General features: G+C 36.6%; 1 pseudogene; it reads right to left on the bottom strand.

The window, feature by feature from the left end:
- Positions 1–3,219: 3,219 nt before the first annotated feature.
- Positions 3,220–26,702, bottom strand: LOC101969241 (coiled-coil domain-containing protein 43 pseudogene; annotated as a pseudogene).
- Between the last annotated feature and the right edge of the window lie 608 nt (positions 26,703–27,310).

Genomic DNA, 27,310 nt, shown 5'->3' with positions numbered 1-27,310 from the left:
GCACAAGGCACTTTTTTTTTCTTTCCAAAATCACATCAGGTCATTGTCAACAGCCACCATTTTAAAGGAAGGGCTATTATTGAAGGCTAGTTTTCCATATTACAAATGTTATACGTTGATGAATTCTAAGTGCAACAAAATATCTCAAAGGTCATATTTGAGAAATAAAATAACTTGTTAGTGGTAGAATGTTTGGTTGTCCATTTTCCTTTAAGTAGTATACAGAATTACTAATTGGGAAAATTTTTAGCACTAGTAAACTAACATAGAACTAGTTGCAATGATTTTCTCAATTTTAAGCTGGCACTTCTCCCTCAGTCTCCCTTAGACAGGCATTATTCTTTTTTTTTTTTTTCTTATAAGCTGTACACAGTATACTATGTTCTATGGAATTTGAAGGTTTTTTCTCAAATCAGGTGATATGTAATATTTGTCATTGTTAAATAGCATAATAAAATTACCTTATATATGTAATATACAAAGTTGATTAGTTTTATTCTTATTTCTGAATATTGAATCAAGATCCCTTAAATTGTTAACCATTGCCTTCACATCATCTATTAAGATTTAAGTTGTTGCTACCCAGTCAATCTCACATCTTCCCATAAGACTATACCTATCCATGGGACAAAATCCAATGTAAGGAAAGAAAGTGATTTAAAAAAAAAAAAAGTTTGTAAATTAGAAGTAGATTTGTCATCACCTTTAGTTAATGCTAATGCATTTCTTACAATTCAGATCATTAAAATTCTTCACAATGTTTTTGGAAACAACAGTTGTGAGCATACTATCAGCACTGTAAGCAAACATTCAATGTGAGTCTATATTTTAATAAAAATCTTGATATGTTCTTTATCATATACACAATACATTAAATAATTGAACTTTAGTATAGCTGTTTTTTTTCTGTTTATAAGGAACAGTATTAACAATGAATGATGGAATTAACTATACTACTATTTATTTCATATGAGAATTTGTAGAAAACATAGGAAGGGCATCAAAAATAACTACTGTTTAGACAGGTGTGGTAGTGCACATCTGTAATCTCAGTGGTTTGAGTGCTGAGGCAGGAAGATCACAAGTTCAAAGCCAGCCTCAGCAAAAACAAGGCACTAAGCAGCTCAGGAGACCCTGTCTTTAAATAAAATACAAAATAGTGCCGAAGATGTGTCTTAGTGGTTGAGTGACTCTGAGTTCAATCCCCACTATCCACCCCCCAAAAAAAAGAAAAGAAAAGAAGAAAAACACTAGTGTTTATATAACCTGGAAAGTTTGTGATAAAATTACAGATTGTAAACTTAGTTAATTGTCAAAGTTATTATAACACTGAGTTTGCATTCCATTTTTAAATAAATATGAAATGTATAAAGGTGATAGTTATAAGATTGATATTTGTACCAATTATTTTGGAGGTTTTGTTTGTTTGTGTGTTTGGGGGACTTAAATAAAGTTTATTTTTTAAAAAACTGTGGTTATTTTTGCAATGCCTGGTTATAAGACTTGATGAAGAGGTAACATAATTTCCTCTTCCTTAACCATTCTTTTTTATTTTCAATCATCTGCACAAAGTAAAAGTTTTGTTAATCTCATAGTTAATGACATACAACAAAGGCCAGCAAACTTTCTCCAGAGGTCTAGATAGTAAATATTTCAGGTTTTACAGGCCACAATATGGTCTTTGTCATGTGTTCTTTATCTTATAACCTCTTCAAAATGTAAAAACCACTTTATTTTGTACCATACAAAATAAGATGGCCAAATTCATCCTGAAGTTGGTAGTTTGCTGACTCATGGTATAAAATATCTACTTTTTCTTATGAGGGAAAATGTTCTTTAGGCTTCTTGACAGTCTACTATTGCCTGAAGTCAAGTAGAGAAGAGTCTTATTTATAATTTAATGTGGCTTGTGAAAAAGGTAGAAATGGAAAGTTCTTCCTCACTTTTGACTCTCCCAGGAAGTTTTCCATTCATTCATTCATTCATTCATTCATTCAATAAATTTGTTAAACACCTTCTATGTAAACTCTAAGTATTTTGTGTTAGCAAGATTTCCAATGTTTCTTTTTTTAATATTTAATTTTTAGTTGTAGTTGGACACAATACCTTCATTTTATTTGTTTTTATGTGGTGCTGAGGACCGAACCCAGGGCCTTGCACATGCTAGGCGAGCACTCTATAGGGAGCCACAACCCCAGTCCTGTTTCTTTTCTTTAAAAGGCCAATTACTCCATTTTCTCTAAATCAGGAATTACCAGGTCTTAATATTGATGATTTAGGGGAAAATGGGGCTCAAATTTCTACCAGAACTCAAGAGAATTCATGATTATATAAAAAAAATGAATCTAGCTTAACAATACTATGTTGCACTTAATATTGACACATCCATCTTAATGTCTCAGCCTAAAATAAGGAAAAATATGTAATTCTCTTTATTTAAGAAGATACTTTTTTTCACCCATTGGTTGAAACTTTCTTTAAAAAAAGATCTCACACTCTCCAAACAATTTCTTCCCAACTTTCCTAGTTTGCTGTCATGTAACATAAAATCTGGAAATCTGGATCCAGGTAGGGTTTCTTACTAGTGCTTTTTTTTTTTTTTTCCTGGCAGCACTGGGGATTGAACCCAGTGGTGCTCTATCACCCAGGTAAGTCTCTATCTAGGCTTTTCTTTCTTTCTTTCTTTCTTTCTTTCTTTCTTTCTTTTTTTTTTTTTTAAGACCAGTCTCACTAAGTTGCCCAAGCTAGCCTCAAACTTGTGATCCTCCTGCTTCAAGCCTCCCCAGGAGCTGGGATTACAGGTGTGCACCACCCCACCTGGTTTCCTTATTAGCTCTATATATCAGCCACAGAACTAAACTACATTTAGGAGTCAATATTGCCTCTAAAGTAATTTGTACTCGCACTTTTCATCAAGAGAAATGGTCATGTTTCTTCTCCCAGATGACAATGGTAACTGTTAGCTTTCTGAATCCTGCTATTTTATCCAAGGAAAATTTATTGAAGGTGAGGGAAGACATTTTGTAAAAACAGGAGCCTAAAAGAGCACAGGACTTCATTATTAAAAAAATAAATTTCTGTTCCAATTTGCTGCTCTTTGGTACAGACATCCACTATAATAATCTGATCACCCACACCACCACAACATGGCACATTTTGTAATCAAAGTGATTCTGATTTTCCTATTGACCATGTAAACAAAGGGAAATGCCTTGGGAATTAATTATGCAATGTTCTCCTCATTTCTCTTAAACACACATTTGAAAACCAGTTTTCCCATTCATCAAATTCTTGAAGCAGGGGAAGAATTGAACAGGCCAGGGTTATAGCTTTCGCTCCCCTCTCTGTGTCCTTTTCCTTTTCCTTGAGCTCCAGCTTGGCTAGTTGGTCTCTCTCCCTCTGCAGCTTGTCCTGTTCCTTCTTCCTTTGGGACTCATCCTGAAGTAAGTCACCAATTTCTGAGCACTGAGGACATCTTCTACATTGGTGTTTGGAAACAGAGTCCTTTCTAGTTGTTACATCAGCACACTGGGCCCACGGGGCAGGTTTTCTGTTTTTCCTCTTCTGACGCCATCCTGGGCTTCCACACAATCTGTGCCTGCTTCTCAATGGGGGTGGCAATGGTCTGTACCTCATCTTTTTTTTTTACTTTGGTGACAACATACTGAGTTTCAGTCCATCGTTCCACAATCTCCCCGCAGATATTAAGAAGGGAAGCTTCTTCCAGAAAAGCAGACAGGATACCCTGCGGAGTATCCACCTTCTCTTCTTCCTCCTCCTCCTGCAAGACACCATGGTTGGAGGAACCATAACTGGCTTGGTCCACTTCCAGAGCCTCCAACCGTCAGAGCACCCAGGATCTGAAATCTCCCGCCCACCATCACTTTCACCGGAGGTTGCTATGGCCACATCGCAGGGGTGGGGGTGGGGTCCTTCTTGGAAAGTATTTCACAAACATATAATGATGAGCGACAAATTGTCTTTTCCTGTGTTTGCTTACAGTCATTAAGAAAATACCTGTGTAGTATTTACCATTTAACTAAAATATTAACTATTTAATTTTGTTCCTAAAAACTTCTGTGTGCATGTTGTATAGCACATTAGAGATAACACACATGGAGAAAGAAGAAGAAGAAGAAGGAGAAGGAGAAGGAGAAGGAGAAGGAGAAGGAGAAGGAGAAGGAGAAGGAGAAGGAGAAGGAGAAGGAGAAGGAGAAGGAGAAGGAGAAGGAGAAGGAGAAGGAGAAGGAGAAGGAGAAGGAGAAGGAGAAGAAGAAGAAGAAGAAGAAGAAAAACCCTCTCACTTCCAGGTCTATTAAATAATAGGTACAAATACTTTCCCTAACATTTATGGGGCATCTCAACTTTTTCACAGGTTAGTCAAAGACAGTGATGCAAAGTCAGCGTCATCCCTTGCCCTTTGGGTTTCAGATGGTTCTACATAATGGAAGAATATGTGCAAAGCATGTTTCCACTTACTGCTATTGCATTCTTGTCAAGGCCAAGTTTTATTCATGATCCAGCTTTTCTTACTGAAGAGATAGTGATATTACAGAAAAATATGAAATAGAATTTACCAGTTATAAAATATGTATGTAAGAAAGATGGCTGTCAAGAAAGGAGAGAAGATATATCTTGACTATCTTGGAAAAAGCAGCCTACTCAGAAATAGTCTAGCTGTGCTGTCTTTGTCGCCCCCCGGGACCTCATAAGATAGATTTGTCCATGGACCTATTTTCTGTGGCACATAATACCCACCTTGAACTAATTAAAAGAAAATCCATTCTTTCACAACTGGTTTAAGCTCTGTGGTAAATATTTTAAATATTTTAAAATATTTAAAAGTACCTCAAAACATTACAATTTCCATCATTAAAAAGGCACATCATTTAGGAAAAGTGCATATCATAATAGTAGCTTTATCTGTTCTGGGCAAGGTAAATACCAACAATATTTTAAAAGAATTCCCCTAGTAATACTTCCAATCCATGCTAGGTTACATGGTAAATATTACTTTGAATAAAATTACAATTTGGGGTGTGGAGGAAGAACTATGGATTAATAAAAAGAATTTATGTAAAACTAACAACCCAGACAGAATGGTATGAGATTAATTCAAGGGTCTTGCTATATATGTTCATTTTTTCCCCAAAAGTTTTGAATAAGGCAAACAGTTTTATTGGTAAAACACTAAAGAACCCAAAAGTTTATGCTAAGTTTTTTTTTTCCTTTTTTATTCTTCTTTTTGTTAGTTTGGAACTGGAAAGAGTAGTTTTATGTAAACATTTACCAAAAAAAAATATGTTGAGTTACACATATATATTAGCCTAGTTCAGAAGTTAAGTCTAATCACAATTAAATTGACATACACCACCTATTTCATAAATAACTTAGCAACTTAAAAGTAGTAATGTTGAGTTTTCAACTGCATTCACTAGTGATGAAGTTCTTAAACATGGTGATACTTTTCAGCCATTAATAATATGTACTATGGATGAGGAAACCAATATATTGAACTCAAAGCATTGTCATCCTGAGCAGAATTATTTCTTCAATTTCAGGTACATTATTTTACAGGTCATTTGTTTCTTTTGAAATATTACAATTTGTCACTGAGATATCTAATAGTGAAGCAGATTTATCAGATTTCTGAATAGTGTGCATATTTTAAGCATATTTGATAAAGCCATTATTCTTGGAAAAAGAGTTGCTGCTTTTTGTGGATCACAGTTTACTTCTGAGGGCTGCTTCACTTTATTTAAATCCCATTTCTCACCTTGGTGTTTGCTAGTTGCTTTTTGTGTGATTTCAGAATCGTAAAGGGCTCAGCATGTTGAATAAGTGAATGTTTTGAGTTTTGCCATGTATATCAGTAAATTATGGAATAATATTTGGTCCTCACAGGTTTTCACTAAAAAGCTTACTGAGTTGATGCTAATTTTTCTTGAGAACATAGTTCCCAGAACATACATTTCATCAATACTATTTATTTGGGTCTTACCAAATACTGTTTTAATGACCATGTAGTTTTACAAGCATGAAGTTTTTATAATTATTTGTGTGGCTTTTAGGCATGTGAGATGCTGGCCAAAGATTTTCATTACTATGTCATGAGTTGCAAACTCAAATGACAATGGGGGCTAAGCAGGTAATGTTAGGGGCAAAAATTCCTTATTGGGAAAAAAAAAAGAAACAACAGAAACTATGAAAAACTGGAGAGAGTAAGACTCAGCCAAAGAAATCAGCTGTCACTTAGTCTTACCCCCTATATGTTACCTATCAGGCAAAACAAAATATGTCTTTGGGCTGACTTTAGCCTGAAGGCTATCAGTCTCCATTCCTTAGTTTAGAAATCAATTTGTCAAGGGTTGATTAAGTAACATAAACCAAACTAAGCAGGTGTTTTCTGTGAGGTTCAGAGTAGGAAGATAAATTATCCCATTGTGAGTTGGTTTCAGGGACATATGACCTGTGTAGTATTTAGGGGCCACACACTTAGAAGGGTCCCGGGCTTAGTTTGATATTTCATTGTTGCCATCTTGAATTCTTAACTTTTTTGAACTAAGGGTCCCAAAGATTCATTTTGCACAAGGTGACGTAAATCAGATAGCCATTCCTGATCCTGTTCAAGGTAATATTTGAAGCATTTTTCTCCTGAATGAGTTAATATATCTCTCTGCAGTCTTAATTAACTGCTGGAGTGTTAGGGATGGAGAGATTAATATGCCACCTATTTGCCCAACTTGGTTCCTGTAAATATGTGCATAGGAGGACTTGACTGAGCAAACCAGTTCTGTCTCCCTGTCACTCCTGATTCATCAAGGAAACTGAGGTAGAATGTAAGCAGGACAATCTTCAAAATTAAGAGATTGTTTTATTCAAAGATGCAAGGTTTCCCAAAGAGAAACTTGAGATCTCCTATTTTTTCCTTTGAATTAAATATAAAAATGTAAAAGATTTTTAAAAGATAACTCAATGATCAATGCTGGTGATAAACATGTCCCCCAACCCCCATTGAGGTTGTTTCTTATTTGTAAGGAAAATAAATTATCACTTCAATTTGTCATTAGAATTGGCCAACACAAGTGATTTATGCTCAGTGTCTGGTCTTAGAATCATCTCTGCAACATTGGAGTAAAGTATAGCAAAGACATCTCTGATGTTCTCTAAAAAGCAATCTAACCTTTTTGTAGATCCCCAGACACCTGTAATCCACCTATTTCCAGCTCAAAGAAGAAAGTACGAGCATTTAGCTTTAAATCTTGGGAGAAGTCATAGCTGGATTAATTTATTTTTCCCACCCATCAATGTTTTAGATTTATTTACACTTTCCTGTTATAGTTGATGCTGGCACGCGTTGCTCTGCTGTTGTGCAGGTATGACTAAGTACTGTCTCGTTCTATGGCATCGGGCATCATTTGTCTTGGGTTCTACAGGCTGGCTGCATACATGACAGCACACAGTGACAGTAATTTGCACTGATCTGCCCCCACTGCTTGTCCCGCTGCTACAAATAGCAATTGATTATTATGCTGCCGTGTTATTGACTGTCACTATGAACACAAGCTTTATTTCATTTTTAAAGTAACATGCTGCAGATTTGTTTAGTGTAAAAGCAAAACAGGGAAATATTCATTTCTAAGAATTATTTGCAGTCACAAATGTAACTTTAAATTCTGGTCATAAAACATTTACTTTACTTTAAATCATCATGAACAAAAACTTTATTGTAGTATTTATTTTAGTGTAATGTAAATAAATAACTTCCAAAAGGCATAAGAAAATCAGTATAAAACTGAAATATCTTTCCTATTTCCAACTTCAGGAGAGAGATGCATAGAAAATGACGACATATTTTTTCCTACTTTCTCTCTCAACCCCCACCCTCAAATGCTCTCCCTGTTCAAAAATTAGCTAGAATCTTATTCCATACAGGTGTATTTCTTGATCTGTCTGTTATTCTAAAAGTATCAGTTCCTTTGAAATTCTCCAGCATAGCTTTGGTAGTACATATCTCTTTTACTGATCCCCTCCAATCTGACCAAGAAGGGTTCTGATGTTCAAGGCTGCAGTTATGCACATTTATGATGTTAATATGTATTACTTTTTTATTTTTATTTTATTTTTTATTATTAGTTGTTGAAAACATTACATAGTTCTTGACATATCATATTTCATACATTTGATTCAAGTGGGTTATGAACTCCCATTTTTACCCCGTATACAGATTGCAGAATCACATCGGTTACACATCCACGTTTTTACATATTGCCATACTCATGTCTGTTGTATTCTGTTGCCCTTCCTATCCTCTACTATCCCCCCTCCCCTCACTTCCCCTCCCATCTTCTCTCTCTATCCCATCTACTGTAATTCATTTCTCTCCCTTGTTTTTTTTCCCTTTCCCCTCACTTCCTCTTATATGTAATTTTGTATAACAATGAGGGTCTCCTTCCATTTCCATGCAATTTCCCTTCTCTCTCCTTTTCCCTCCCACCTCTCATCCCTGTTTAATGTTAATCTTCTTTAATATGTATTACTGCTACATTACTGGCAGATAGGTCTTAATTTTAAAAAAATGTGTGTCTTTGAAACCTATAAATTTGACTTTCTAAATCCTTTAAGGTACAACTCTACCATATAGTGAAACTATTTTTTTATTATTATGCTATACCAGCAGGACTCTTAGATGCTTAGTTGTTCTAGCAATTATATTATGTGTGTCTCAAACTAGACATTTGAGTTATATATAAAAAATATAGTTTAAAAAAACAAAGAAAAAATGAAAACTATTAACTATTTAGTCTTTTAAGCAGCTCTTTGCCATCCTACGATAATGCTGGGTCAGCAGAGCTCAGGATGAAATGGAGCACTGAGGTCTTCAACTTCATTGCTAAATAGAGAAACCAGAGGTGGGATTTTAGAGTTGGGATCAGTAGAGGGAATTCTGAGATTGTCATTTAATTTGAATTCCTTGTTACCTTTTTCTTAAAATGTTTTATTTTGTTATTAAATAAATATATTTTTTCATCTAATTAGTGGTAACTAAAAAGTCTTTAAGTGTTATCTAACCCTTGCCCTGAGGTATATTGCCAAAGGGATAACCCTGCTATCTGGAAAGCAATTTTGTCTTCTACGCTGAGACCACCCAGCATCTAAAATTCTGCCAAATGCAACTTTTTACAGCCTATCTCTGCTACAATTGTCATTATCTATAGATAATATAACTTTTCTCTGTACTAGCACAGGAGGAAAAGATGTAGAAGAAGCCAGTCCCAGGCTTTGTTTGGGATTTCAGATAGTCTATGTTAAACACTGTTCAAAACCTTTTTAGGAATAGGCAGGGTGCAAACCATGAATAAGTAATTTAAAAAAAAAGAAAAAGAAAAACTTATATCTTTTGGGTAGTCTAAAGCTGATAAATTTATTAAAAGTTAAATATTTTTAAATTTAGAACTGTCAAAGTTCAAATGTGTGTAGCTTTTCCAAGACGGCCACTGAAATGATACAATTTGCCCCCCCAAATAGTTATCTTTCAAAAGGTAAATACGTACACCTACATAAGTACATGTATTTACCTTAACACCCACTTGTGAAAACAAAACGGCATAAATAATAATTCCACAGTCATGAAATAATTTAAAATTTACATCAGTGCTAAATAGCTATGCATTTGACAATTGGTATTATTTCACTATCTCTTTCTGACTCCCTGTATCATTGAAATTCCATCAAATAGCCATTTGCCTTTTTGATGGCAATAATCCCTCCACATTCCTTCTTTTCATCTATATCCTCGTATGCTATTTGTTGTTCTGCTAAATCCCTATTACAGAGGCCTGTGAGTTCCAAGAGCTTGATGAATAATTGGGAATGTTTTATCCTTGAGCTTCAAAACAGTGCTACAAATAATTATAAGCAAACATCTTCTGTAATGTCCCATATCAATCTGATCCTGCTTTGTGCGGTTCGTGCTTTGGGTAGAGGAGGAAACAGTGAGATCTTGGGTACCAGCAGCACAAAGGGGACAGATGTTTCGGTTTCCATTGCTTTTTCTTCTATCTTCTCTGTTCTCTCTGGCAGCCGGAGCTGTTCACTACAATAACGTTCCACAGTTAGTCAAGCCTGTAATTTCACAAGGTACAGTTAATTATTGATCAATCAAAATGAACTTCATAATCCTTTTGGCAACTTGTTCTGTACTTGAACTTCTTTCTTGCCCATAAAATAGCTTAATGGTCTACAGTATAATGAACATGAAGGATATGAACTAATGTTCAAAGAAGCAGGCAAATCCTACCTTTCCAGCTAGTGCCAACTCAGGATTATTTCACACAACATATGACATACTCCTTATTTTTCTTCAGCTCATCAGCTAAAAATAAAAGCCTTCCCTCAACCCCATCCAGATCCCAGATGCAGACGTTTTATGTCTTCTCCAAGAACTTTAATTCCATGTAATTTTTTTAAATATTTGAATATATTTTCTATTCTTTAGTTCCCTCTTCATAAATCAATTTCATCAGATAATAGAGTAGCATTCATAAGCCTCAGAACCATTTTCAGTACAGCTATGTACTGGTTTTCTAAAAAGACAATTTGCCTGTTTTTTTTTTTTTAAATGAAGAGGGCTGTACATCAAAGACTAATAATTTCTCTCCTTCTCTTAGTGAAAATATTGACTATATAAGAGAAAAAAGTCCCAAACCCTTGTAGCTTACATGTAGTGTGTATGCAGAAATTCAACCTTCATTGACAGCCTATTGTGTGCCAGACACTTGCTCTGAGGGATACACAGAGCAGATGACAAGTGGAGTATATGAAGTCTAGACACTCAGCATTGCCTAAGTGTTTAATGACCAAGTTTTCAGAGGAAGGATTTTGGTCTTGGGTGAAAGACAACTGAGGGGGGGAAGCAAAATTATTAATATATGGATAATTTGGTTCACTCATTCCCAATGGTGTCTTCCTCTAAGAAACACAATCATTCTATGACTCAGGCGAACTTTGATCCACTGGAGCACAAAACGCTGAAGGCCCCTTGTGGGAGGCACTACCCTTCCTCTCATTCAGAGATGAATGAGTTGTGGTTCCTTCCTGTAGGGCTTACCCACAAGCTCTATGGGTTCCTTCAGTTTCCCAGCTTAGTTTTCATCCTAGCAGCTCGGTTCTAGGGCAACCTCATGCTTCCCATGAGAGTTGTGTGTGCACGTTGCCACTATGCAAAAACAGATATGCAAACTGAAGCCCAAACAATTCTAAATGACCTGGGGGACTTTCCCATCCATGTAGACAGAAGTAACTAACCCAGATGTACACAAAAGTCACCGTTATTTTAAGTGTCAGTGTAAAATGGCATACAGAGAAGACAAAAATGTTTTTAAAAAGAAAGACCATAGTGGCTGAGCATATCAGGAAAGGTTTCCAATTTGCTGGGGGGGGGCAGGTATGTTGAGATAAATTTCATAGGTAGGTCATTTTCATCAAGCACTGATAAATTGGAGAAGACCCGATGCTAACTAAGAAGGAAGGGACATGGGAACAAAAGCTTAGTGACAGAAAAATAAGGATATGCATTTAGCATTTATTGGCTTTAACTGAATGCATACAAAGCCCCATAAACCTGTTCCACAAAGTGGCGATGCATTTGATAAAAACACAAACAGGATCCAACGTGTCCAAGCAGGAACTTTCTGTCCCATCAAATGTTCCCAGTCATTTTCTGTACAGTGCTATCTCCTCTCCACCCAGGATTAGGTTTCTCAGGTGCTTTTACTCTGATCAAAGTGTCCTATCTCTGCCTCTGCTGCCCATGGTCCTGTGAAGGTGATGCTACTCCCCAACACCCCCCCTTGGACCCAAGGAATGAACGGTGATTTTTTGTGTGTGTGTGTATCGATTTATTTAGTTCAGGTTCCTGAATTATTCACCGTAAAACAGAAGTTCATCTGTAACTCTGCCCACAACTCTTGCCATAAGTATAAAGATAATAATAAAGATCATCATGGAACCACTGCCATTGCCATTGGTGGCCTCTCTGATCTGCAGGTTTAGACCCATTCTCAGGGTCCAATATAGCACTAGCCTATTTGGATCCAAACCATTCTCCAGATGACAAAACTCAGTGCAGTTCCCTCATCAGGAGATTTCTTATGTGCCTAAATTTTGAAGTCTAGACCACCCTCCAAAGACCTGAGAGAGAAGTCACAATTCCTCTATAAAATAGTCTAGTGCACAACTTCAGCTTCACCCCTCCCTGGATGTTTGGCTGTCAAGGTCTTTGGGCTACTCTTCATCCTCTGCACAGGGACATTTAGGCCAAACAGGAAAATTAACTTACAAGGAATATGAACCAGAAGCAGAAGCAGATCCATTAGGGAATTGAAAAACCTAAAATGTAAGGCCCATCCCAATGTTCTGTGCTAATTGTATACACATAGTTTTATATTTCTTTTTCTTAAGGAGAGATTCTAAACTGTATAATTTTCAGGGACCACATAAGCTGGATCTGACCCAGTGTCCAACATTGAGGCATATTAGAGTTTTTTTTCTTAAGTCACACCACCCATGAAATCTGGAGTGGAGCAAATATCTTGCCTCAGCTCAGTCTCTTTTCTATGTGCAAACCCCATCCTGTGCTTATTCTCCTTCTCATATCCTTTCTGCTGTCCACTCATGCATGCATGCTTACACACACACACACACATATACACTCACACCACCCCTGCCTGCACCATCTCCTTGATTTATAACAGACTGTCTGTGAGAAAACATTCTCAAAGGAGGAAGAAACATAGTTGTCATTGAAGTAATTCTGCCTAGGCAATCTTTATCATTTTCATGAAGGTATTTGTGAAGATAATGATTATTCTGCATCTGCCTAAAGAAATGATCCTTTCAGACAGATATTTCAAAGAAAATTAAAGACCATTATTGCTGATGGCTTATAGCTTTTACATGGCAATTTCCATGCTCACACTTCAGACTTCGTAACTTCCAAGAAATTCCCCTCTCCTTTTCCAAAAGAAGAAAAGTTATAGAAGATGTAGCCAAAGAGATCTTTTTCTGAGGGCAGCAGACATCTGAATTTTATTCCTTTCTTTAGAAAATTTATTTTAAGTATTATTATTATTATTATTATTAATTTTAGAAAGTTAGTGAGTAGGGGAAAGACCTGGTCAAAGCAAACTTTTAGCAAAATTATCCACATGCATGTCTCATGTCAAGAACAAAGCAAGATGGGGGAACCCAGTGTTCACAGCCCAAATCTCTTTGGGCCTCCATGAAGTGTAGTCACATAGCCTCATTTCATACTGATAGCAGCAACATCCCACTGATGGCTTCAGCCCTAGGTCACAGGAAAGAGAATGCTCCAAATGTGTATGAAGATGCTTCACCTGAAAATGAAAGCTTCCCTTGAGATCCTAACTTGTGAATTGCCACAGAAATCTTTTCTCCAAGGTTTCACGTGATAAAGGTTAGTACAAGCAAAGAGAATATATCTCTTTACCCAAATTTTACCAGTTTTATTCTCAATAGAATAAAGAAAGTTGCTAATTCTTTTTTGAAGATTGTATGGATCTCACCTCTCCTTAAATTCCTACTGAAATTGGTCCTTAGCACTACTTAAAGTTTGCATGCCACAGAGAGCGGTCTTCAGTCAAAAGCACCTGGTATTGTGGAAAGGCTTGAGCTATAAACCTGGGAACACTTGCCTTTGACCCTAGTTGTCTAAATTCTGAGGTTTAGTCTCCTCCTCTAGAGTCTCCTCTGGAAGTTGTTAGGGGGATGAATGGAAATGACACACCTAGCTGAGGATGTAGCTCAGTAGAAGAGTGATTGCCCAGCATATGCAGACCCTTGATGTTGTCCCTGGCACCACAGAAGGGGGAAAAATGTGCCATCTAGAAGACTTAATGCCTACTAAATGCTTAATTAATCTTAGTTACTTCTATTTATTAGATTTTAAAACAGTTTGGGAAAGGTAATACTTTAGAATCTTTGTTTCAGTTAAACAGTTATAGGGATAGAGGAAATCACAAAAGATGTTTTTAAAAGATTACCTTCTGATATCACCAGAGAATTTGCAAGAACAAAATGTACAGCCCTACATTTTCATAAGATAATAGCTTCTGGTATTGAGGAAATTATATAAAAATACATAGCAGTAAAGTCAAATATTTATAACTTTAGAAATGGAATATAGGAGATATGCAGAATCAGAATCTACAATTATCACCAGAGAACAGGGTGGCATTTTGCAGAGGAACTGAATTCCTCTTTAACTTCTCCAACATAAAGTTTGTTCTTCAACAATGAAAATTTCTTCTCTAGCAAGGGTCTAAAAAATTTCTCTGTGAAGGGCCAGATGGCAAAAAATAGTACTCAGCCTGCTTCCATGGTTTTTTTCACAGTATTTCTCTTTTTCGTTGTAATGAGAGAGCAATCATGGACAGTAGTTGAACAAATGGGTGTAGATGTGTTCCAATAAAACTTTATATACACAATAAACTGCAAGGGTTGGCTTATGGCCCTTGGTTTGCCAAGCACTTTCTATAGTAACATATAATAAAAGGAAGATCACGAAGATAGAAGAAAATAAAGAGGGAAATGTTGCAGTTATTGTAAGGGAAAACTGTTGCCAAAATGAAGAAAGTGATATTAAAACAAGAGAGAGTCCTCAAAAAACTTGTAATGGAACCTCCACTTGACTCAGTTATCCCACTCTTTGGTTTATACACACAAGACTTAAAATCAGCATACTATAGTGACAGAGCCACATCAATGTTTAAGCAGCTGAATTCACAATACCTAAACTATGGAAGCAACCAAGCTGCCCTTCATCAGATGAATGGATAAAGAAAATGTGGCATATATATACAATAGAGTATTACTCAGCCATAAAGAAGAATGAAATTATGGCATTTGCTGGGAAATCAATGTAACTGGAGATTATCATGTTAAGGGAAATAAAGCAATCCCCAAAAACCAAAGGCTAAATATTTTCTCTGATATGTGGATTCTAATTCACAATAAGTGAGGTTAGGGAAAAATAGAAGTACTTTGGATTAGACAAAGGAGAATGAAAGCAAGGGAGAAGGAATGGGAATGTGAAAGATAGTAGAATGAATCAGACATTTCTATCCTATGTGCATATTTGATTGCATAACCAGTGTGATTCTACATCATGTACAACCAGAAGAATGAGAATTTATACTCCATATATGTGTAGTATGTCAAAATACATTCTGTTATCATGTATAATTAAATAGAAAAAATGTTTTTTAAAGGACAAGCTGTCACTTAAAATAGTCAAAGCGGTTGTTAGCAGATTCCAGAAGAAATTTTCTGCTCAATGAAGTCTCCCCTTAATGCCTTCCTTAAGTCCCCTGGAGCCTAGATGTGTCTCTTCTGGATTCTGGCTGTCCAGACATGACCTCTGCATTCACTACACAGCAGTGATGCTCTGTTCCTGTGTCTATCCCCTCCCCTCCACCCAACATGGCTGTGAACTTCTTACTCAGCTCTGTAGCCTCAGGACACAGTGCTGGGCCATCAAATGTATTCGTTTCCTACTGATTTCATCTGAACCTTCACCCTTTAAAGATGAGTTCAAATGAGAAATAAAATATTAGTCTCTTGAATAAGGATCAATGAATGATGCCAAAACCTGCCTCTTTTCTCAACTCTCAATGCCACAAATCACACATATATAAAATGAGAGATTGAAGATTATTCTGCCCCCAAAGTGGCCATATAAAACCCACCCCTTGTATCATTATTACCTGTTCTTTTATAATATCAGCAAACTAAGCATTAACTCAAAAAAACTTTTTTTTAGTTACTTTGCTTGGAAATGACTATATAAAACTATGAAATAGAAAAAAATGGATTTCAAGTGTTTTTTTACCCTTTCTTCCATACTATGTTATAGCAGGAAGCTTCAATCTCAGGGTACAACACCACTTATCATGATACTTAGTATTATGTCTTAATGGGAATCTGCACCTTCCATGATAGAATATTATTTCCAAACCCCAGAGTTTTGATGCTTAAAGTAATCTGACATTATTGAAATTGCCTCATCTTCTTCCAGGAGTTTCAGTGCAACCCTGATGAGCAAGATCCCAGCTCCTTTGAAAACTCCATGTTTCTGAGAAGAGATAAATAAGCATTTTAGCCCAACCCCTTTCCCACTCAACATCGAAAGACCACCACAAACTCCATGAACCTAGTATAAAGAGACGCATTTGGTACTTCATGCTGCTTAGTTTGTGTTATTTAAATCTGGAGCCTGAGCTGTGTGGATTCCTGGTGAAAAAAACTTTGGCAAATAGAAGAATAAACTTTGCCTCAGTGGAAGATTAGTCGGGGAGGCCCAGAGGACTTTTCAGAGCAGTAAAATCCATGCAAAATGAATTTGGACAAGAATAGTCTGTCTAAGATATCAATTTGCCCAAATAATATATTTATAGACTATTATTACATCTAGGGGAAAAAAAACCCAGTAGATTGAAACTGTAAAATTTCACTGATAAAAATGATCCATTCTCAAATGTCAACCAACATTAAAAGGGAGAATTTGACACTTTTAAATAAAAAATGATGCACAAATTACACAAGAAATCTACGGAGACTCCTTCAGGTCTTTTTTCTCACTCTATCCTGCTCTAAAACATGCAATAAACCTTTTTCAATTGGAGAGGTTTAATCTATGTGTATAAGGGGCTTAGAGCCAGTGCCTTCTCTCTTTTCCTAGAGGCCTATGTGTAGGGCTTTTTTCAGATATTGATTGTGAAAGTGATATCACACCAGAAGGTACATTGATATGGTGTCGGGTAAAAGAAAACGGCCAAGAATCCTTACAGTCTAATCAAAGCTCTGTCCAAGCCCCACACTCTGATGAAATCCAATCAATAGAGACGATTAAATGACACATACAGAGTCATCAATATTAAATACACTCCATTTCCTGTACAAGAGCTGAGTAATACAAAGTGGACAAGATAAAACTTGACTCCACAGGTTTATTTACAGGGTCTGAGCTATATTTAAAAATGAGTATGAACATTTGACTCGGTAGCTTTTGCCCGACAAAGATAGGTGCCACCTAGGCATTGACAAACCAACGTCATGTTGAACAGACTTTGAAGATGCCATTTATTGAGATTTGCTACCAGCCAACTCATGTGCTAATTGCTTTAAAATTATCTCATCTGCAAATATGATCTCATTATCTTATTGGGAGGTTGAGGAGGCTCAGATTAAGACGTGTTGCAGAGTATAAAATGGGAGAGTTGGAAACTGAACTTATCGCCCCTCCTAACTACAGAAGGCATGTTCTTCATTGGTGAGGTCTGACTTCATTTCTAATTGACTGTGATCCTGGAAGATTCACCTGATGCCTGTCTCATTGAAGTCTCTTTATTCTGCAAATTGAGAGGCTTGAACTAAATCATTTAATGTGCCTCTCTTGATCTAAATTTCTAAGAATCAGTGGTAGACCCATGACTGACTGACTGCTAGGTATTTATAAAGTGTGAATAATATCATGTCATTAAAACTAACCATTTATAGCTCAGAAAGGGTATGTTTTCCAGGGTGGGGAATTTTTCGTTCCTCATTTTAACAGGAATGACAGTCTAAGAAAATAATCAAAGCTATTTTGAGATAAAGTTCGACCTAATGGATGTGGTATCTCTAGACTTCAGCTGGGTGACACCTTTTATGGGTCAATGTGGTACAGATTACAGAGGCAGCTGCCTAGTTTGGGCTACCGACAGCTTTCCTTGGAATCAGGCAGTAGTTAAAAATTTTATATTTTAAACAAAATATATCATGCCACCAATTTTATCACATCATAGAAGGTAAATTGACTATTTTTCATCTTTTAAATAATTTTGCAAGACACAAATAATGGTTATCACGTGCCAGGTCTCTTTGAAAATCTTTATAAACATAAATGTATTTAATGCCCATAGCATCACATTGAGGTAGGTGCCATTTATTATCCCCATTTCATAGATGTAGAAACTGAAAGAGAAGTTCAGCAACTTTCACGAAGTCATGGATGTATGAACGAGCCAGTGTTACATCTTGAAGTTGGACTTTAGAGACTATGTCCATTGTCATACAGTGTCCTGTATAACCGACAGTTCCTAGGAAGAGGTTGTATAAAGAAGGTGGAAGTTTTGAAGAGTTTTATGAGAGGCAAAAGAATAAGCCTTTTATACAATTGAAAATGCATGCCAGGAACACAAGAGAAAACATTTCTCTTGCAGAGAGTCCCTACTAAATTTACTCCTGGAGAAAAGACAAGAACAGGAATGGCCACAGGAGTTCTTAAATAGCTGATAGGTAGTCATGATTTTTGACCACTGTTTACCACTGTTGACACTTGTGAAACATCAAATGAACATCAGGGATCTTTTTGCCAGAATTCAAAGTATCAGGCAGTACTTCTAGTCAGTAGCTTCTGTTAAGAAAAATATATATATATATTTTCTCATTTTTCTCAGACTAAGATTTTTTTTATGATTTTCAGACCAAGAATTTTTTTTCTTGTTAAACTTGGTATCCTATTGTAGTAATAGTTAATTGAACTGATTTCCTGACCTTTGCTTAAAAAAAGGATATCATAGCCATGAGCCTTACCTATGTCATAGCTATTTTTTTTTTTTAATCTGCCTCCTTCCCCTTATTTTTTGTCTCTTTTCTCCTGGTAGGTAATCTCAATGATTTCCTTTGTCTAGTTACTCGAAATAACAAATGTCAAAGCTTGGAAACTGGTAATTTGGCAATTTTAGACAATCGCCTCATAACCACATTTTAGTACACCTTTGAAGCGGTAGAAGTTCAAAGGCCCAAGAAGACGACTTTTGCTTTGCCTGTTACTATGAGTCATTTGAAGTAATTGGTCTTGTCTGATGTATGTTTTGAACTGAGGAAGTAGAGCTTTATTACCACAATCAGATACAGGTTTTCAGCCAAGGAAGTGGAGGTCTCCTTGCAGATGTAGATGCATGCTTGATAAGGCAGAAAACAGACAGATGTGCCTCTATGCACCAGGGAAGAGGTATGGAGAAGGAACAAATAAAACAGTTGAGAAAATTCCATGAAGCTACAGTGAAGTGCTTTTGGAAGCAGTCCCAGTTAGGAAATTTCTCACAAGCAAGCATCTCATCATTTAAATGCAGACTTTAGACTTTAATTTTGATACCAACCTAAACCAACCTATTATTCTCCTCCAGTTAAAAGTGGGCCAGTGATTTGCACACAAGTCAACCAGTTAAAGGAAATCATCATCTTAAAAAAATATCAACTATCAGTCTTCCTACATTCCTTTTATAAATATGTTTCCTGAAATAAAGCCAATTTTGACTGGTAGTTTTTGACAATCGGAAGCATGGTTTCAGTGTCTATTTATTGAAATAATAAAAAGCAAAAATGCTCAACTCCAGAGAAAATTCATGTGTTATTTTTCTTTTTATGCCTTCTTTCAATACATTTGTTTATGGTTTTCCATATTTATATGTGTATGTAAATAATGGGAAAAGACGGAAAAATAAAAAAATAAAAATATCAAAGTGCTCTCACTCTCTCTCTCTCTCTCTTTCTCTCTCTCTCTCTCTCTCACACACACACACACACACACACACAAACACACACACACACATCATTTCCCTTGAGGGCATTTTGATTTCCTTTTTAAATATTTCTCATGAAATAATCAACAAATATTTATTGAATGCTTACAACTGGTCCATCATTGGGCTGAAGATCAGAATCCATAAATTATAACATAATCGCTGTCTCAAAGAGTTTATAATCTAACAGGTAAAAGCACCAAATGGCACAAGCAAAAGTCATTAAAGCGATGCCGGACAGGAAAGAGCAGGCTAAGTATTCCCAAAGAAGTCGGTTAACTGTTTGGGTCTGGATGAAGCCGGTGCCTGGTGTGGGATTTCCTGGCAGAGGAAATAGCTAAAACTCAGGTACAGGAGCACGAAAGGGGACCATCTATTTCTAAACAACCCAGACTTAGTCTTGCTGGAGACAGGGAGAGAAAAAGCTCCTGGAGAGGGAAAGGGAAGGTGCACAGACAAGAGAGAATATCACTCTCTCTGGAATCATAGAGGCAGGCAAGAGCCACCTGGAGGCAAGCGAGGGCACAGGGTCTCAGGCAGGATTGTTGGGTAAAGTTTAGAATGAAGGAGACACTCCAGAGTGGATTTCCAGGGGGTAGAAGAGATAGTAAAACATATTGGGAAGAAACCAGGGGGAGGCCACAATCTTGAAAAGACTTCTCTCCCTCCAGAGACATGATTCACGTTGTTTATGTACATTCATTATGTCCTAATTTGATTTGAGCCTATCCACTTCTTCCCAGATTAAAAGCTCTTCAGTGTACCTCCAGACCCATCAAACTTTCTGTCAGTTCAGAATTAGTTGAGTAACTGACTTAAAACACACAAGATAAGTGAACTTCAAATGGGAGAGTTCAAAGTTTCCAGCTTTGATGGCATAAAATACTTTTAAGCTCCTTCATTGACTCTGAATAGTAAGATATTACACGTATAAAGATGAATGAATATTTGGAGGAAGGACAACTGTTTAGCTACTCTCCTCACTCCCACCCTAACAGAAATAAAGGAAATGTAAAAAGTCTCCAGGTAGAAAAACAGTAAAATTGGAGAGAGGTATCAGGGAGAAAAAAATCACCATGTGAAGGAAGTGAATAAGAGACAGAGGAGGGCAAATGGTGTCTAGTGACATTTGAAGTCAAGGAGCAGAGGGCAAGATAGGAAGTAGGACAATTTTCATATGTTTGTTGACTGTTGGTATTTCTTCTTTTGAGAAGTGTATGCTTCGTTCCTTTGCCCATTTATTGATTGGGTTATTTGTTTTTGTTTATGTTTTGTTTTGTTTTCTGGCGTTAAGCTTTTTGAGTTCTTCGTATATGCTGTAAATAAAGGCTTTATATCAGCTGCAGGTGGCAAAGATTTTCTTCCTATTTTGTGGGATCTCTCTTCATGCGTTTGATTATTTCCTTTGCTGTGAAGAAGGCTTTTAGTTTGATACCATCATATTTATTGATTTTTTATTTTACTTCTTGCGCTTTAGGAGTATTTGGGAGGACGTCAGTTCCTAAGCTGACACATTGGACTGTTTGGCCTACATTTTCTTCTAGTATGCTCAGGGTTTCTGGTCTAATACCTTGGTCTTTGATCCACTTTGAGTTTTTTTTTGCAGGGTGAAATATAAAGAGTTAAATATGATTCTATTACATATGGATTTCCAATTTTTCCAGAGCCTTTTGTTGAAGTGATTATTTTTGCTCCAGTTTTAAGTTATTGATGCCTTTGTCTAGTATGAGATAATTGTATTTATGTGGATTTGTGTTTGTGTCTTCTATTCTGTTCCATTGGTCTTCATGTCTGTTTTTGTGCCAGTACCATGCTCTTTCTGATAATATGGCTCTGTAGTATAATTTAAGGTCTGATATTGTGATGCCCTCTGCTTCAATTTTCTCACCAAGGATTGCTTTGGCTATTCTCGGCCTTTTATTTTTCCAAATGACTGCTTGTTCTATTTCTTTTCTTTTCTTTTTTTTTTTCTTTTTGGAGTGGGGCTACTGGGATTGAACTCATGGGTACTCAACCACTGAGCCACATCCCCACCCCTATTTTGTATTTCATTTAGAGACGGGTTCTCACTGAGTTGCCTTGTGCCTTGCTACTGCTGAGGCTGGCTTTGAACCCACAATCCTCCTCTCTCAGCCTCCTGAGCTGCTGGGATTATAGTGTATATCACTGCACCCAGCTGCTTTTTCTATTTCTATGAAGAATGTCATTGAAATTTTAATAGGAATTGTATTAAATCTGTAAAGCACTTTTTGTAGTATGGTCATTTTGGTATGGCCATTTGCCTATCTAAGAACATGGGGAATCCTTTCAGATTCTAAGTTCTTCTTCAGTTTTTTTCTATTGTAATTCTGTAGTTTTTATTGTAGAGATCTTTCACCTCTTTTGTTAGAGTGATTTAACATCTCCAGTAATTAAGGAAATGAAAACTAAAACTACACTGAGATTTCACCTCATTCCAGTCAGATTGGCAATTATTAATAATACAAATAACAATAAATATTGGCAAGGATGTAGGGAAAAGAGTACACTCATACATTGCCAGTGGGGCTGCGAACTGGTGCAAATACTCCAGAAAACAGCATGGAGACTCCTCAAAGGCTAGGAATGGAACCACCATTGACCCAGTTAATAAAACTCTTCCATATATATACAAAGGAGTTAAAATCAGCTCACTACAGTGATGCAATCACATTAGTGTTTATAGCAGCTCAATTCACAATAGGTAATCTATGGAACTAAGCTAAGTGTCCTTCAATAAATGAGTGGATAAAGGAAATGTGATACACACACACACACACACACACACACACACACATACACACAATGGAATATTAGCCATAAAAAAGAATGACTTTATGGCATTTGGTGGTAAGTGGAAGGATCTGAAGACTGTCATGCTAAGTAAAACAACCCAATCCCCCCAAAACCAAAGGTCAAATGTTTTCTCTGATATGTTGATGCTGACACACAACAAGTGAAGGAAGGAAAGATTAGAAGTTCAGTGGACTAGACAAAGGGAAATAAAGGGAAAGGAGGTTGTTAAGAATAAAAAAGATAGTGGAATAAATCTGATAGAACTTTTCACCAGAGTGAATCTCAACATCATGTACATCCACAAGACTGGGACCATAATTAGAACAAGATATACTCCATGTTTGTATAAATATGTCAAAATAGACTCTACTGTCATATATAACTTAAAAGTACAAATTTTAAAAATCATACTTTCATGTTTCCCCCCAAAAAAATAAAATAAAAAAGAAGGAAGTACGAAAGGAACAGTGCTCAAAAAATGATTTTTTAAAAAAGTCAACTTATTGAACAGGAGCTCATGTTGTTATTATCAGCCTATCTTGGCAAAGTATTTTATATTAATCCATTAGAAATACATGGAGGCACATTGGTGCATTGATAAGCTTATTTATGTTACCCTCAGCTGGCCCTCAGTCCTTCTTTGTCCTTTTGTTCCTCTAACCCTAGTTTCACCTGGTTATCCTTATAACTTTCTAGATCATTCTTCCCTGAAATCAATTTTTACTACTCTTCTTCCTTTTCTTGAATAATGATGCTCTTCAGAGTTCCGTGGTGATTATTTTTTTCTTCTCATTCTTTCAAGTAGATTTCCCAATAAACATAATCTTATTGACGTGCAAACACTCCATTACTGGAAAAGGAGTGTTTATCTTCTTGTCCACTTGCAAAGGGATGGATAAACAAGTCTTGGCAGACTACCTTTTAAGAGGATCCTAATCCCGACTCTAATCCAACAATTTCAGATACAGCTAACGCTGTTTACTGATTACTGTGTTCCAGACACTATTCCAAGTGCTATGTAAGTTTTAATTCATTAGTCCTCCCAATAATCTCATGAGCTAAATTATATTATGTATTTCTACATGAGATGTGAGAAATCTGGAACAGAGTGAAGTAACTCACCCGAGGGTTCCTGGCTAATAATTGGCAGAGCCAGGATTCTAAACAGTGTGGTTCTAGACCATTTTCTTACTGAAAATGCTACAGGATGTTTAAGTCAACAAAATGTCTTGGGCATGACTATGGCACAAAACAACCCCAGACCCACTCATATAGACCAGGTGGAAATCCTCACCAATGGAAAGCAGTTTGCTGGTGCTCATCCACTGTCACACTGATAAGTGGCAATGGTATTTTGAGCTAAATATACATTTTGTAATCTCAGATATCATCACTTGCTCATCAACTGGCATACAGATAAGAGAAAACCAATGGCATTTACACTAAGTGATCCATTTGGGGTAAGGAAAGCACACACAGGTCATAATCTCCTTCAGTGCCCTCATGTTTAACACAGAATTGTAAGGTGCACTTTAACTTCCTAGAGTACTACATAGAGAGCGACGTTCAGAGCCTGATAGAATTTCTTTAGTGCAGATAATATCATATCAGTCCTCTACATCAGATCTTTATTGGCTTCCCACACATCAAATATGTGTTACACACTGAGGTTCACGCACCCATCATTCTCACCAATCTCTCTCTTTCCCTGTTCTATGCTCCTTCCCTTTGGCCTTCTGTTCCATGTGCCTGGGACATTCATTTGCCAGGTCTTGGAAACTTTGGCTTCTTTTCACCCTCCACATAGAATCATATATGTCATCTGCCTAGAGAAGCCTTCTCTGGACACCTAACATAAGTAGATTCCCTCCCCTCCCCGTGAAACTCTGGTATCTCACCTGGTCTAGTTTCTATCCTGATCCCTGCTTACTCAATTTGTGTATTTATGTAATCATTCCTTCTTTGTCTTCCTGGCATGATGGAAAACTCTAGAGAACAGAAATCATGTGATATTCAGCAATCACATTAATCATGTTAGCATGGAGGCTGCTGTATATTAGAAATTTCAAATGTTTTTATACTCAGAATTAAGAAGTAATGCATTTCACGGAATTTCCCTACAATATCCCTTTGTCTACAAACTTACATAAACTTCAATTTCCTATGTATATTTATCTGAAAGAGCCTGGGCTTTGTAGGGGTAGACTTGGATGCATATTCAGCTTGGATATTTACAAATTATATGATCTTTTTAAAAAAATATTCTTAGCTATAGATGAACACAATATCTTTATTTTTTTATGTGGCACTGGGAATCGAACCCAGTGCCTCACACATGCTAGGCAAACTCTCTACCACTGAGCCACAAACCCAGCCCAAACTATATGATCTTAAACACATTTTTTATTTTAAAATTCTACTTTCATTTGATAAATAAAATTATTGTTTTTTTTACCTCCTAGTGTCAATATGATCATTTAAATGCAATAATGTTCTTTAGAATGAATATCTCATTTCCTGGCACACAGTCAACAGGTAATAAATGTTTATTTTCTTTCTTCGTTTCCTTTTTACCTATTTTCACATTCCCTTCAAACTCACAGACTAATGTATCATAGCGAGCATATTAGATGATATAAGTCAACAAAAAGCAATCTTTCCTAGTTTCAAACCTCCAAGCCACATTTTCAACACATTCAACAGCCAGAAATTTTAACAAAGAGAAAAATTAAGCAGGAAAAGGAAGAAGCAGGAAGCATAGGAAAAAGTGAAGAAAAAAGACAAAAAAAAAAAAAAGATAAATAGAAGAATTTGTCTCTCTGGAGGATACCGATGGACCACACCAGTCCTCGCCTGAGAATGCACAGAGTTCTTAGAGGCAGGTCTGAAACATATGCCTTCCTTTCGGCTCTGGGTAGGTAGTGGCTACCAGGCTGTATGTACTGCTATAACGTGAGGACATGTCTTCCGAAATCAGCAACTTTTTTCCAAGTGTGTTGACCAATGTGACCATTTAACAGATGTTCATATGAGAAAGAAACATCCCGTACCTTCTTTGTTTCATCCTTTGAAGTGGTAGGAAATGTGGACATTTACAAGCAAAACAACTCAATATTTAGTATTTTATAGTTTGTTTCTATTCTGAAATTTGCATACTTATTAAAACAATTTATAGACATACCCGGAGGAAGACATTTCCCTGAACAAAAAAAAAAAAAAAAGGACAGATTTTTCTGGAGGTAAATTTCAGATTTTAAAGGAGAGTTTAGTAGGAAATATATTTTAATATTTGATAGAAGTTCAGCCTCTCCTTGGAATTCACTTTAAGTCAAGACAGCAGACGTAGATATCTCTGGAAATTACCAGTTGATTCGCAGTGAATCTTGTACAATTCCTTTTTAAGAGAACAAGACTTCCAGTTTTAGGTAGGACTGCTCTTTTTTTTTTTTTTTTTTTTTTTTTTCCTCCCTGGTCCCCTGTGCTTCTACATCAGCCTGTTTGTAACAACAGAAGTAGCCTCTGTGTCCTAAAAATTGAGATCCTAAGTTTTGCCAGGACACTGGTAAAGGCATTGCAGGTTAAAAAATAATAATAAGAAGAATTCAGTATGTAAAGTAAGATTAAATAATATTCTATCTTTATATGTACACTAGCTGAATGACTTCCCTTTATTCACACAATGTTTGAAAAGTAAGTGCTACTGTTTACAGTCAATCAGCAGAGCTACATTAAAACATCTTTATGAGTGATAACTTTGAAGAGTTTTTTTTGATAACTTTGAGAAGAGGTTTTCAGAATCAATCTGTGAGTTAATGTAAGATCTGGGGAGAAGGGAGGTCCTCATCCAGATCCTGAATCTTCAGAAATGCCCAAGTGTTCCTAGATTTGGAATCCACAGAAACACCAGTGGGTAGAGGTCAGCCCAATAAGACAAACTTGAACCACAGCAGGTTGTCATTTCAGAGTTGGCGATCACTGGTAGGGACTGACCGTGTCCAGCAGGGTTATCAGCACGTGTTCTTCCCACAGTCCTCTGGAGGGCACTTCATATGACCTACCATAAGCATCCCATTCCTCTGCCTGACACACCTTTTCGTGGACTTCCGCTCTGCCCATGTGACTCCCTCTGACATCACTTCCTTTCTCTACCACCAAAGTTTGACCTGAAAGACACTGGCCATGGCACATTTTCTGAAATGGCCTGAATCCAAGATTGTGGAAAGATGAGAGGATTTTCTCCATCTTATCAAAAACTTAGACAACCCATCACCATTTTTCTTCCTAATTCTAGGAACGTTTGTAACAAAAATGTTTACATGTTAGTGTTTTAATAGAGATCTCAAAAATGCCTCTTAGGGGCTGGGATTGGGGCTCAGTGGTAGAGTGTGCGCCTAGCATGCGCAGGGCCTTGGGTTCGATCCTCAGCCCCACATATAAATAAGTAAATAGAATAAAGATATTGTGTCAACTACAACTAAAAAATATTTTTTTAAAAAAATGCCTCTTAGTGTTAAGTGTGGATCTAGGACATTGACAGCTTCAATGGCTCCAAGATTCTGTGACTGGGCCATCAGCATATAGAAGACAAAGGAAATCTCCTGTAGAAACACTGAAATCCTATCTTCAAAGGAATTTAGTGGGATATTCATGGCCTATTTAATTTCTACCCATCCATAGCCTTCATGAATCCTGCTACTGCCTGACCAAATCAGGTCTGTTTTTAAGGCTGTTTCTTTTAATGTGAACCCCTGCTGGTTTTCCCACTTCATTTATTTAGTGTGAGAATTTTGGTGCATTTCTATATGTATTTGTGTTTGTGCATGAGTGTGTAAGAGATCCTGGAGTTCTCC

Source organism: Ictidomys tridecemlineatus, chromosome 7 (genome assembly GCF_052094955.1).
Source record: "Ictidomys tridecemlineatus isolate mIctTri1 chromosome 7, mIctTri1.hap1, whole genome shotgun sequence".
Taxonomy (NCBI): Eukaryota; Metazoa; Chordata; class Mammalia; order Rodentia; family Sciuridae; genus Ictidomys; species Ictidomys tridecemlineatus.
This window is presented reverse-complemented; position numbering and strand designations above follow the sequence as displayed.